The following is a 13,454-nucleotide window of genomic DNA, read 5'->3' as shown; positions in this document are numbered from 1 at the left end:
GGGCCTGGTACAGCAGGAGTGGGAGCCCCATTTATAAAGGGGCTGTTGGCCAAACAGGAAGTTTGGATTTCATTTTCAGAGGGATGGAACCATCAAAGACTGTGGGCAAAAAAATAACAGAGATTTCTGACTGTTCTGTGTTGTATTTATGCTGCATGCCAGCACCTAAAATAATGCCTGACACATAGCAGACATTGAGTCAATATTTGGTGAACGAATGAATGATCATTTGGGCTGCCTTACAGAGAACAGATTGCAGATGGGCAGGGCACGCAGGAGACTGGTTGGGCATCCGTGCAGAAGCTGAGAGATCATGGTGGCTGAGATAAGTCTGGTTATGCTGGCCAGACGTGGTGAGAAGAAGGGACTGCCATTTGCAAAAAGCCGGATTAGAAGAGAAACACAAGTCAGGGGATCAAAGGCATTCGGCCTGAGCAACAGAAGAACAGAGGCGTCCCTTTACACAGATAGAGAGCTCCAAAGGGAAGGCAGCTTTGAGGAGTGAAAATTGGGGTTTGTGTTTTGCACAGACAAATTTTAGATTGCATGGCATTCAGGGAGATGCCAGTGGTAGCATTCTAAGGTGAGCCAGGACCACTGAGATAGACTTGATGATCATTGGCATAAAAGCTGTATTGAGACCAAAGGCAGAAATATAGGTAAGAAGAGATGTGAGAGCCAAGCTCTAGAGAATTCCATCATGTAGGGATAAAAAAATCAGGGACCATCAAGAGAGCCTAACAAAGAGATCCAGGGACACAGTAGGAAGCCAGGAGAATCTGGTGTCCTAGAAGCAAAGGTCTCAGGACAGAGAAAACGGACCCTAGGGTGTGATCAGCGGCACTCAGATGGGAGCTGGCCTGGTACTGGATAAGCAGACACTGACAGTGACCATCATGGGGACAGTGGGAAGGAAGGGTGGGGACCAGAGCTTGAATGGGTGCTCTGCGAGGTTGATAGAGAGACGAAGCAGGAGCACACATGGTGCTTCCAATGAACCCACAGTATTCTGGTCTCAGGCTACACGGCTGGCCGGTATTTTTTTTATTTTCTTCATAATTCACAGATATGTTAATCATCTTGTTAGCGTCAATTAAACATTACACAATAAAATACATTTTCACAGGCTCACACAGGGGGACTAAAGAAAGCCAGCGTGGACCACTTTATCCAGGTGTGTTCTGTAAGAGGGAACAGAACACTGACCAGCTGGGAGGGGTGTGGAGTCTGGAGAGGCATCTGAAATGTCCCCTATCACAGCATGTTTCTGTGTCAACTGTTTGTTCCCATCGGTCCCTTTACAAGCCAGTCCTTTGTCTTGTCAGGGACAGGGGTGACCCTCAAAACTACTTCTTTCTCAACTTCAGAAAGCTCATTTCCACAAAAATTACTTAGGCACAAAATAGAGGGGACGATTTTGTTAACTGAGTAGTCTTACATTTTGATGGTAAAAGGAATTAAGAATAACAACACTTTAAAAGAGAAGTTCTTTTAAGAGTAAACACCTATCGATCACATCCTGTGGTTTTCTGGCTGGTCAGTGTGTTGCAGGAGGGACCATGATGGACGGCTGCTGTGGCTGCAGACAGCAAGCAAGCGAGGTCTAATGTGTCCAACCCTAGTCTCCCCTTAACCTGAACCTCTGAATTGCAGGACTGAGACTTCTGTTTCTCAAACTGTCATGACTTAAACCCCGAAAGCAAAAGCAGGGAACATGTGTACAAGTTAAATGAGTGTCAGTTTAAGGACAAACTGATTGAATCACAATCACTGGCCATGGATGTGAATTCTGGTCTTCTTTTTTTCCCTTCCACACACATGATATTTCCCTGACATCTGTTCAATCCAAATAGATCTAGAAAGTGTGAAAGGGAAAATCTGCTCCACTAAATATATAAAAGGGACCCCGAGTGAAGTCTCCATGATGGCATTCGTCATTATGGGCACAGATGGCGTCCTTTTCCAGCACCCCCCACCCCAACAACACCAGCTTAAGTTCCATACACTGAATTCTCCCCCAAATACTGCAAGGCAACAGATACTGGGTAACACCAGAATAGCCTGTCTGTACAGTACATCCTTATTTATCAATCCTCTGTGTACATCAAGTTTTGGGCCAACAAATCAGGAAGAGTGTGAACAGGGCACAACTCCTGGTTGCTATGGGGAATCCAGAAGTCATTGTCTAGTGACCAGGGTGCTCAGTGGCCTTGGTGATACCCTGCCCATAAGCAGTGACATTATTGTCATCGTGCATGGACTGCTTATCATTTTCTCTACAATGCCCATGTCACAGAACATGACAACCACTTACCAATAAATGCCCATACATCCAAATATTATGATATGGGACATATAAATCACCAACATACTGCTTTGTTTCCTAAAGTGTTGAAGGAGGCTTTAGGACAAATGCCCAGTGATTAGAAAGTCCATGTTGATGTCCAACAAAATCATCAGATGAGCTAGTCTGCCTCTAAACCTCATTGTATCTTAACTTGAGAAGCAACAGTTATGAAGAAAATAGAGGGGCGCCTGGGTGGCTCAGTGGGTTAAGCCTCTTCCTTTGGCTGGGGTTATGATCCCAGAGTCCTAGGATGGAGCCCCTCATGGGGCTCTCTGCTCAGCGTGGGGGCCTGCTTCCCTCTCTCTCTCTCTCTGCTTGCCTCTCTGCCTACTTGTGGTCTCTGTCTGTCAAACAAATAAATAAAATCTTTTAAAAAAAGTTTAAGAAGATAGAAAGTGTTGAGACAGATGGAAGATTATGAGACGCCTGCATGCATCCAGTGGGATGGGGTAAGGGTAAGTGGGCAGAGCTACCAGCCCCCAATGTGTTATGGCTGAGGCAGGACATCAGCCGAACTCAAGAAGGGGCAGAAACACAAAACAGTAAGTAAATAAGTAAATAAATAAGAGCAAAGTGAGGGACCAGAAGGCAATGGGAACATTGTTAGATGAATCCCAGGGAACACTTCTGACCGCCATGGTTACTCAGCTGTGAAACACACTCCATGGTGAGAATAAAAACATTTTACTCTAGGTCCTCGAAACTTGACTATCAAACCATAAACTAACAGACATTTTATACAAAAGTTGGGGATCATCCACTTTTCTCCTCACTGGGAACAGAAATGCCACAGATTTTTTCCTTTCATATAGTAAATCTAATTTTACAAATAAGAAAGAACTGTGATAGCTACTTATGGACAATATGGTTAACAGAGATAACCCAGAGGCTAGCACACATAGCCTTAAGTGTTTCTAGTAGATATATTGCAAAGTTAGGTTTATAAATAAGTGTAAATATTAATATAATTATAATTAATACTAATCTTTGTCTCCCTCTAATTCAATTGAGTAAACCCACAAAAACCATCCCAGAATCACGGCGTTAGACATGACCTTTTGGATTACCTGGTTCAACTCCTTACTTTTAAAGAGGAGGAAATCAAACCTCAGAGAGGGAAAGTGACTTGAAAAAAGCTGCGTGGAACATTCCACACTGTTTTCTCTAAAAGTCCATGAGTGTCAAACATGCTTAGGGTTGCCTTACAGGAAGGCATGTGGATTTGAACTTCCTGGTTTCCTAATAGTAACCCGTCCTGCTTTTCAGGATGAAAAGGTAAGGAGGTGACTGGATGGAAGCAAGGGGTCTGTCTGTAAGTCACACCTGTTGGCGTAGAAATCCGACTGCGAGGAGACAGTCAGAGTGGGCTGGTGGCCCAGCAATGATGGTTGTCTCTGGTCTAGCTGCTGGCTCATTTCAGAGGTTAAATGTGATTCCAACAGAACAACTCTCCGCCAGGGGCATTCCCTAGATAAGTCCATCATCAGAGCAAGCTCCAATCTTAGAGAGGAAGTGGCAGAGTGGGGCTCACCCTCACCCGTCTAATTGTGGGCTGGAGTTCAGGGGCTGAATAAGTTCCCTTTTAAGGCCACAGCAAGACAGAACCAAGCAGCTATCAGATCAATTTTATCAAAAGATAACCCAGGTTTTTCAAGTAAGAAAGAACCCAAGCGGGCAGTCTTGCAATCTCCGTGATTTCTCCCTGAGAGCCGGGGGAAACTTTTCTCTGGGGCAGCATGAGGGAAGGCACAGATTTGAGTCCTGGCTCACCTGTTTCCTCAGAGGCTTACATAACCCCTCCGATCAGCCCATCTGACTCACAAAGGGAAGAATTCCCACCTACCTCCTGCCTAAAAGAGTAGAGGGCATTGTTATGACCTGAAATGCACTCAACCAACATTCCTGAGAACATACCCCTGTCCTGGGCGAAGTGCAATGTGCCAGAGAGATGAGAGATGAATTGAACAATGTCCTTGTCCTCAAAGTGCTCGCAGCACATTCAAGGAGGCTGTGGTCCTTTCACACCTCCTGCAACTGCAGTATGATAAGAGCTACCTCAGAGGTATGAAGGAGAAGGCTATGGAAACAGGAGAGGGGATACTTTATTGCGCCTGGCAGGTATCCTTAGTCCCGGATGTTATTATAATTGTAACTTTAAAACAATGAGCAGAGTACAGTGGAAAATTGAGTAGTTAAGCATAAATCGATGACCAAATACCCCAACCACTCCCAAACTGTAGAAATTACTACAAGCACCTGAAAATGCTTTGCTTGCCTTAGCATAATTGTTGCCTCATTTCTATAAAGAGCATCAGTGCTAGCAAGTTTTGTGAACAATATCAAATTCTGTCAGGGAAAGTAAATCAGACACTATTACCAATTGCCAATGAAACAACCACTTAGAGTCTTTCATTAAAAACAAACAAAAAAAATCAATCATTGGAAATAAGCTATATTGTCCATTACTTAACAAAAGATGAGACTGTAATAAAGAACTAATCCACAAACAAGGAGAAAATCTGTTACCCAGTATTCCTCTAGGTACCCCAGACCCTACCAAATCTTTTGCCCTAGGGAATAAAAGCAAACAAATTTGACCTGTTTGAGTCATTGGTTAATTTCATCTAGAAGAAAATGCAGATGCCAGAGTTAAAACAAACTGCAAGGTGTTAAAACAAACCATAGATTCTATAATCTGTCCCTTTGTTGTTTGTATAATTTGGGCTATAATTATTGGCCTTGATAAACTTGGTAACTTTTCTTACTCCTCTACCATTATCACACAATGCTCGAACTGGAAGGAGCCCCAGAAATCAGCCAGTCCAACTTCCTCACTTCACTGATAAGGAGGGGAGATGGCAGAGGCTTCTTCTCCCATAATCACATCTGTCCTTTTAGTCCTCCCTGCATTGATAATCATATCTGATGCAGGCATCACAGAGACTAACGCTTAAATGATCTTTTAAAAACACCCTTCTTTAAAAGCCAGAAGCGCAAAGGGAAGCAAATGACGGTACAGACACAAGTCACAGGCGTTGCAGTCTCTCTGTACTGATCCATTAATAGGCTGTGCCAGCTCAGCCTATTGGTGGTCTCCCAACCAAGTCAATAATGTCACAATCTAAACAAACTTGGGCAATTTGCCTTCATGAAATAACTACCTGAGACAAAATGAACTGTCATTCCACAAAGCTGCTAACCTGCCCTAGACTGGGACTCCAGAATTAGTCAGAACATGGTTTATTAAATGAAACACTCTGAAGTTCAATTTGCCTGTGGGTCTAGGAACTAAAATAGTCCTACTCCCCCCCCCCCCAATGCCACATTCCAGAGGAGGCGGCAAACAGAGGGAAGGGGCAGCAGGGAATTCTGCCACTCTCTTTTGCTCCAAGCACGCACACACATTCATACACACAGGGTAGGCATTTGGACTCTAATCCCTTCTTAGTGGAAAACACACATTTTCAAAATGAATCCCCGATCTAGAACGAATTACCGTAATAGCCACAGCCGGAGCGAGTCCGCTGATGAGAAATGCAGATCTGGCCACCTGCTTTGAGAGGCCTTGGACCGCGACACTGCCTGAGTCTTTAAAGTCTGGCGTTTTCAGGTAGGGCATCTGCCCTCCTAAATCGCGTTTAAATCCCAGGAAAAGAGAGAAGATGCCTCCCTTAGTCTTTGAACTAGGCTGCTCGTCCTGTTTACATTTCTGCTGAACACAGCCTTGTTATCTTTTCAAAGAGAAAAAAATAAAAACAAGGGGGAGAATTGTGCACCACTGCAGATCCCAAGAGAAGTAAGCACAAAACTATAGCAACGTCAAATATCTTCAGCAACTAGGAAAATCCCCACTTGCTATCTGGTGTCAGCTCAATGCAGACAGGGGCGCTCTGTGCCCGGAACCACAGGAAGCCGGGCATCTCCGCAGCCTGTGTCCCTGCCAGCTCCCCCCCACGCGCTCAAATTGGGCAGGGAAGTTATGGTCTCTGTGTGCAAGACAGAGAGACAGACCACGCACCCACACTCCGCAAATCTGCCAAGTGGCCGAGACGTCAAAACGGCAGAGCGATCACAAGGCACTGGCGGAGCGGGGATGGAGGGGCCACATTGTTCGAGCCCTCGGATTTTGCTGCATTGTCACGGCCCGGGAATGTAGGGGTAGAAGGAAGCGCACCTCTAGCTAAAAATGGACCGCGCGCATTTTTCCCAGTGGCTCCCTCCCCGCCTGCGTGCGGCTCGCAATACGGTAGGCGACGAAACGGGCTGCTCCCGCTAAAACTCAGGTGGCAGGCCCGGCTGAGCGGTGCCGCCGGCCGGGGACAGGGAGGCGCTGGAGCAGCACCCACACCGCGCATCCTGCCACCACCCAGGGGAGCACGGCCCCGACCTGCCCCGCGCCCCCTGAGAGAGCACTGGCAAGCTCGCGCGGGGCTGGGGACTCGCTCGGCTAACCACGGCATTGCATGGGACACAATTGTCTACGAGGGAACCCGAAGCAAAGCCCAAATTCGGAGCCTTGGTTCGCAAGGGGTGGGTGTGGGCTGGGAAGGGGGATTACGTAGGTCTCTCCGCCCCCTCCCCTGACACCTCCTAGCCGCTGGGAGGGCGCCGGGGGGCGGGGGAGGCGCCACCAACCCGCTTGGGGGCTTCTTTGTTTCTCTTCGTGCCCCGCAGGAGGGCCCGGTGTGCCTGCCGTACCCAAGCCGGGGTCGCCCCCCGGGATGCCTGCCCGGCCCGGGCGGCGGCACGTCCCACGCTGACAATTGAACCTCGCGGGAGAAGCGAGAGGGTGGGGAGGAGGGTGGATCCCGGGCCCTGGGGAGGGAGGGCGCTGCCGGGGCCTCGGGAGCGGCGGGGAAGCCGCCCAGAGAAGGGCGGGGGAAGGGGCTGCAGGCAGAGTCCCCGCAAGGCGCTCGCTTACCTTGGCAGCCCCGGCCTGGGCACAGATCATGCTCCTGTCAGCGCGCAGGTTAGAGCCGGGGGGCGCACGTGCCCTGCATGGCGCGCCGGGCACCTGCCGGGGACCGGGGCGCCCACCCGCTCTCGCAGCGCTCCAGCGGCTCGCGGCTTGCGGTAGCCGCCGCCAGGGCCACGGCGAGAGGCGCGCGCTGCTCGGTAGTGTACGCGCGAGGACTGGGCCGGCTCGGTCAGAGACCCACCGTATTCGGGCAGCCACAACGGCGCCTGACGCGCGGTAACGCAGCACACTTCATCGCTTTATCCTCCCGCCCGCATCCCCTCCCTCCCTGCTCCTCTGTGGGTACCAGACTTCCCGAACCAACCACAAGCCGGGCTTGCTCTCATTAGCGCTGCCCCGCCCTGCAGCCTCCGCGCACCCCCCCCCGCCCCCGCGGTAAATATATATTGATTCTTGTTACCGCCGGCCGCGTCCTTCCTACACCCAGCAGGCACACCGGGCATATCCAGCACCGGCCCCGGCCCACTGGCCCTTTTGTGTCGGAGCAAACATTATGTCCAGAAAGGATCTGGTAGAGACACCCTAGCAGATGACAAGTGTTCTTGGCCTCTGTCTTACACACTTTCCCCACCTACCCTATACACAGTTGTGAACACTCACACATGTCTAGGCACCATCCTGTGTCTGCACCGCAAAAACACAAAACAAACATTGTAATTACAAATGCAAAGGGTGAAAATACTACCCCCCCCCAATCTATTGTTGGGCAAGACCAGCTTTCAAACAGGGTTTGATACTGCTCGCAGTATCAGGATGCTAGAACTGGAAGGAAGCGAAGAATAAATCCCTCCTTGTACAGCCAACCAAGATGCATAGAGAACTGAAATGTTGGTCGCTGTTGGCTGCTGGCTGCCCTGTGTATGTAAATCTATGTGCTTTTGGTCGGGATCTGGCTTGATGTATTCACATAAGATGCAGTGGTTTTGAGCACGTGCTCTCCATCATCTGTAATCCCATGAACTGCATTCTTCAGAATGCTTATTTATTTATTCCGATTCTCCTGCCCAGCATCTCCTAAGTGAGACATTTTACACACCAGTAGAAATCTTTCCCATACCCCAAGCTCAGTCTTCCTTCCCACACCCCAAGCTCAGTCTTCCTCTAGAATAAACAAAGGGTGGCCCTGACTCCGGAACTCCTCACTCCTCATTGAAGTCAGTGCACAGACTTCTCTAGACCAAGACTTCTCCCCCAACCCTGTAAGATGGGATGTTTCTCAGTGACTCTTCCTTCACTGGCCCAAGTCTTGAGTTCTCTCTCACAACCAGAACTTTTCAGGAGTGGAAGAGTTGGAAAACCACAGTGAAGAAAATTCTTTACTTCAATTAATTGTCAAGAGGTTCACCTCTCTATTTTCAGGGTCACAGCATCAACCTGGCTCAGAGACACTTTTCTGTTCTCTCTGTCACCGAGATAACTGGACAAGTGAACATCTTTCGTAGGGTTTTTGAAGCAACAATCCTGAAGTGTGCTTTATTTTCCTCTGGGGAGTTTCCTTTTTCATACTGAAGGCAAAAGATAAGAAAGCAGAAGTACACCAACTTTCACCTTTTGGCACATGGAGTAAATTCTTTATGAAGCTGCTTCTCCACGTTGGAGGCAATGGCAGCACACACACTCACACACTTGTTGTCTGTTGTCCCCTGTATTCTCCACACTCACATCGTCATGTGAGTCATGCAGCTTGGGTAACAGCATCTTGTTTCCCAGAGAAGAAAACCAAGGAGACATGGGTTCTCCAGTGGCTTCAAGGTCTCATGGCCCGCAGAAGACTCAAGTCTAGAATTAACTGACTTTGGCTTCCCGAACCTTAAAGCGAGGCATATTGGGTGGAGAAATAATCAACTTCAAAGCCATCCATTTGTGAATCACATTTATGAAGCTTCTAATATTTTCCAAACAGTGTTATAAGTACCATAAAATCAAGTCCCAGTCCTAGTGCCCCTGACAGCACTAACCTTACATAAGAGGGCTAAGATGATGAAGCATATGCAAACACTGGGTCTTATCATGATAATGATGTCACCTTGTGTTGCCAACTTTTGTAACTCAGGGAGGGATTGGTACACATGTTCGACTCAGGCCACATGCAGATAAAGACAGACAAACAGTATCCTTTGTTATCAGCACCGGCAGTGCGGAGAAAACTGGTGACTTGAACCAACCAAGGGATCACACCTAGGAACAGACCTCCATCATAATGGCAGAAGAAGAAATCTGGTTTTTTTGGTTGTTTTTTTTTTTTTTAGACTTTATTTATATATTTGTCAAAAAAGGGAGAGAGAACAAGCAGGGGAAGCTGCAGGCAGGAAAAGAACCAGGCTCCCCAATGAGCAAGGAGCCTGATGCAGGACTCCATCCCAGGATCCTGTGATCATGACCTGAGCTAAAGGCAACCAGTTAACTGCCTGAGCCACCCAGAAGACCCAGAAGTCAACGTCTTATAGTGAAGTACCAAGCAGCTGAAACTGTGTTCATGCTGTCATGTCTGACATTGTCTCCATAAGACCAATGTATCCATGATACAGAATTCTCATTTGAGGACACCTAAGGCTAAGGATAGTAATTCAGAGGACAAGGTGTCCAATTTTGGTCAGCTGAACAAGCCACCTAGAGAAACCAGGCCTTCCTCTTATGAAGGAAAAAGGATTTTAATTAGTAAATGACTAGGGATTGACAGACTATCGTGGCAGCTATGAGAAACTTAAGGGGGTTGGGGATCAAGGGTGGGTCAAACAGAGACAGAGGTTACATGAAGGAACATAGAACTTTTCTTATATGAATTTATCTACTCATTCAACTATATTTTTAATGTGCTAATTTCTGGGGATATAACCTTGAAGAAGACAGAGTCTGACATCATGGAGATCAGAGTTAAGAGTACTAAAACCTCTAATTAAAGAAGTGAACGCTCTGTATTTGATAGATGAGGTGAGAGGTAAAATGGAAGGCCCGTCATCACCTATTACAAGGGCCACAAATTCAGACCCAGATGTGGGGAGTGAGAGTGAGGTTAAAGGACAAACTTCTTAGAATTAATGGTGCCTAAATTAAGAGTTAGTATTAAAGGATCAGGAGGAATTGGCAGGTGAAGGGGGGAAGGAGAAGGAGCCAGATTAACATGGCAAGGTGAGAAGATGGGCAGAGTGATGTATGCTATATTGAAGAAAATTTCAGTCTGATTAAGACAAAGACAAAGGTGTATAGCCGTGTCTTATTATGGTTTTAAATTGTATTTTCCTATTAATTAATGAAGGTGAGCTTTTTCTCATGCTATTTTTCATTTCTCTCTTATTTTCCATTTCTAGTGGAGAGTCTGTTCAAAATTTTTGCCCGCTTTTAAAATGGTTTGTTTCTTTCCTGTTGAGTTTTAGAGTTCTTTATGTGTTAGAAATGTGATTTCTAAATATTTCCTCCCAGTCTGTGATTTACCTTTGCATTCTCTTAGTTTCTTTCACAGAGCAAAGTTTCTAAGGTTGAAGGAGTTTACTTTACCAACTTTCTTTTATGAATCATATGACTAACCTGAGGTTACAAAGAGTTTGGTTGTTTTTTTGTTTGTTTGTTTGTTTTTTACAACTTTTGCATCTTACACTTAGGTCCTTGGCCCACTTGGAATTATATTATATTTTAGATGTGAGGTTTAAGTCATGGGGTCTATTTGCGTGTTTTTGCACATGGGTATTAAATTATTCCAACACTATATATTGAAAAGACTATCTTTTCTTAATTGAATTGCTTTTGTAACTTTTCAGAAATAAATATTGATAAAAGTCTCTTTCTGGATTCTCTGTTCTCTACCACTGACCTGTTTGTCAGTCCTTTTGCTAATATTACACTATCTTAATTACAAAGATTAATCCTAAGTCTTGAGATCAGGTAGAGGCCTCCAAACTTGTTTTTTTCCCAAGTCGTTTTGTTTATTCTCACGTATTTGCTTTTACGTAAAAATTTTAGAATCAACTTATCAATCCCTACAAGAAATTCCTGCTATGGTTTTAACTTAATTGTGTTAAATTTATGTAACAATTTCAGGAGAACTGACCTTTTAATAATCTTCCCGTTTCTTTCAGTGTTCCAGTCCATACGCTTACTGTACCTTTGTATTTCTTTAATTTATTTCATCAGTGTTTGAGGTTTTTAGCATACAGGTCATACACATGTTTTCTTAGGTATATACCTAAAAATTACAGTTTGGGGTCCTACTGTGAAAGGTATTAATTTTAATTTTGAATTCCACTATATATTAAAATGTACCTGGGATTCAGACATGTAGGCACAGAAATTATTGCCAAGAAGGAGAAAAGTTACAGATTTCTAGAAATAAAAAGTAGGACATGCCATGCAGAGTCGCATGGAAAGTAGCTGGATCAGTCAGGAGGCAGAAAGGACAAGGGGAAATCATAGCCCAGAGCCCTTACATTGTTCTCTGCAGGAAGGAATCAGGGGAGTAGGACAGGCCAGTTGGCACAAACTTAGAACTGGAGAGTTTGAATAATTTTAGTGGGCTCTGGGCTAGAGAGGTGGCCTCAAGTTGTACTGTACTTGGCCCTGGGGAATTATTCTCTTGGTGTATGGAAATTAGATAAAGGAGATAGTTAGGAGTCAGAATTAGCTGGCTTGTATGTGAAAGGTGTATTCACAGGAAGGTCATTCACTTCCCAGGCAGCAAGGCCTCCAAAATGTCAAAATAGAGTGAAATACAGAAAATTTAAAAACATGATTAATACAGACTTGGTCATTGCTAGAATGGAGAGAAAAAAATAAAGCTTTTTTCCCCTTTAGTATATTTATATTTTATCCTGTGATTTGCTAAACTCGTTTATTAATTCTAGCAGTTTTGTGTAAGTTACTTGGAATTCTCAATGAAGACAATTATGTTGTCTGTGAAAAGGGAGAATTTTATTTCTTCTTTTTCAGTTCATATATTTTTTAGTATTATCTCGCTATTTTTTCTACTTCTTACATATATATTAAAGTTATTAACTCAATAATTTATTATTCGTTGAGCTTCAGTGTAAGGATGAATAATACCTGAAGAGAATATGCATTTGGGGTCAAGTTAATATATAAATACCGTATGATGTTATGATGTAAGTGCTGGGACAGAGATGTGCTGTCAGTGTGACGGGACTGAGCTCGCTAATTATGGCTGGGAACTCTGAGAAGCCTCCAATAATAGGGCTTTAAGGGAACAATAGGAATTTGCTGAATGGCCAAAAGGTGAAATACAGCCTAAGAAAAAATAACAGTGCATATGAAAGTGCAGAAATACTAAAAGAATAGAATGTGCTCAGAAATGGTGAGGCATTCAATTTAGATGGAGCAAAAACAGAGGTGATCAAAGATAACAGGATAGAAAGGTTTGGGATAGATTGTGGTGAGCTGAGTATGCCGTACTCTAGATTTTAGATTTAATTCTGTAAGTAATGGAGAACCATAATGCTTTTAAAAGCCAGGAAGTAAAACAAGAAGATTTGTTGTTGAAATGTATAGTAAAGAAAAATTTAGAGTGTGCTTTTAAGTTTGTAATAATTTTAGATTATTAAGATGTATTGATAACAGAATTGTCAGGACAGGATGGCAGTGGGCTAATTTGCCTTCACCCACCTTTCCATCATGATACTTATTAAGGAGCATAAGACAAAGAATAGTGACAGACTGTTATGAACTATGAATGTTTATCAACAATTTATCACACTCTAGAAGGACTTTTCCCTGATCAAAGTTTGGCTTAGGCATTGAAACACAGCCAGACAGAAAAAACAAAATACAGAAACAGATATTGCTGTGTTCCCCTTTCTTGGAAATGCAAAGTCATCCTTTAGAAAAAGAAGGATAGTGGTAAACAATATGGACTCATATCAATGACTGGGTTTGAAAACATGGTTCTACTATTGCTTTATGTTGTTAAAAAAGTTACTTAAATTCATTTTTTAATCTATGAAATTGGCTTATTAATATTATTTACCTTAAAAATTGTTAAGGTTGAAGTGAGATGATAAATGTGACATTCGTAGCATTGAGCATGATGGCATTTGATATCCCTCAGCTTGTTCCATCAGTAATATTTTTAAAATAAATCCATTTGGGAATTTCAGCATACTGCAATGCATATACTGAGTTTAA

The 13,454-nt window shown here is 44.5% G+C and overlaps 1 protein-coding gene across 2 annotated transcripts in view; it reads right to left on the bottom strand.

Annotated features, from left to right (window-relative positions):
- HECW1 (HECT, C2 and WW domain containing E3 ubiquitin protein ligase 1) overlaps positions 1-7,641 on the bottom strand; it is a 452,340-nt gene extending 444,699 nt beyond the window's left edge. For both annotated transcript variants that reach the window (XM_004739366.3, XM_045089534.1), the window contains exon 1: positions 7,269-7,641. The gene's annotated coding sequence lies outside the window, so the exon portion shown is untranslated. The remainder of the gene's footprint in view (positions 1-7,268) is intronic.
- Between the last annotated feature and the right edge of the window lie 5,813 nt (positions 7,642-13,454).

This window comes from Mustela putorius, unplaced genomic scaffold (genome assembly GCF_011764305.1).
Source record: "Mustela putorius furo isolate JIRA1106 unplaced genomic scaffold, ASM1176430v1.1 tig00003845_pilon_pilon_pilon, whole genome shotgun sequence".
NCBI classification, from domain to species: Eukaryota; Metazoa; Chordata; class Mammalia; order Carnivora; family Mustelidae; genus Mustela; species Mustela putorius.
The sequence above is the reverse complement of the archived record's forward strand: the minus strand, read 5'-3'. Positions and strand labels throughout refer to the sequence as shown.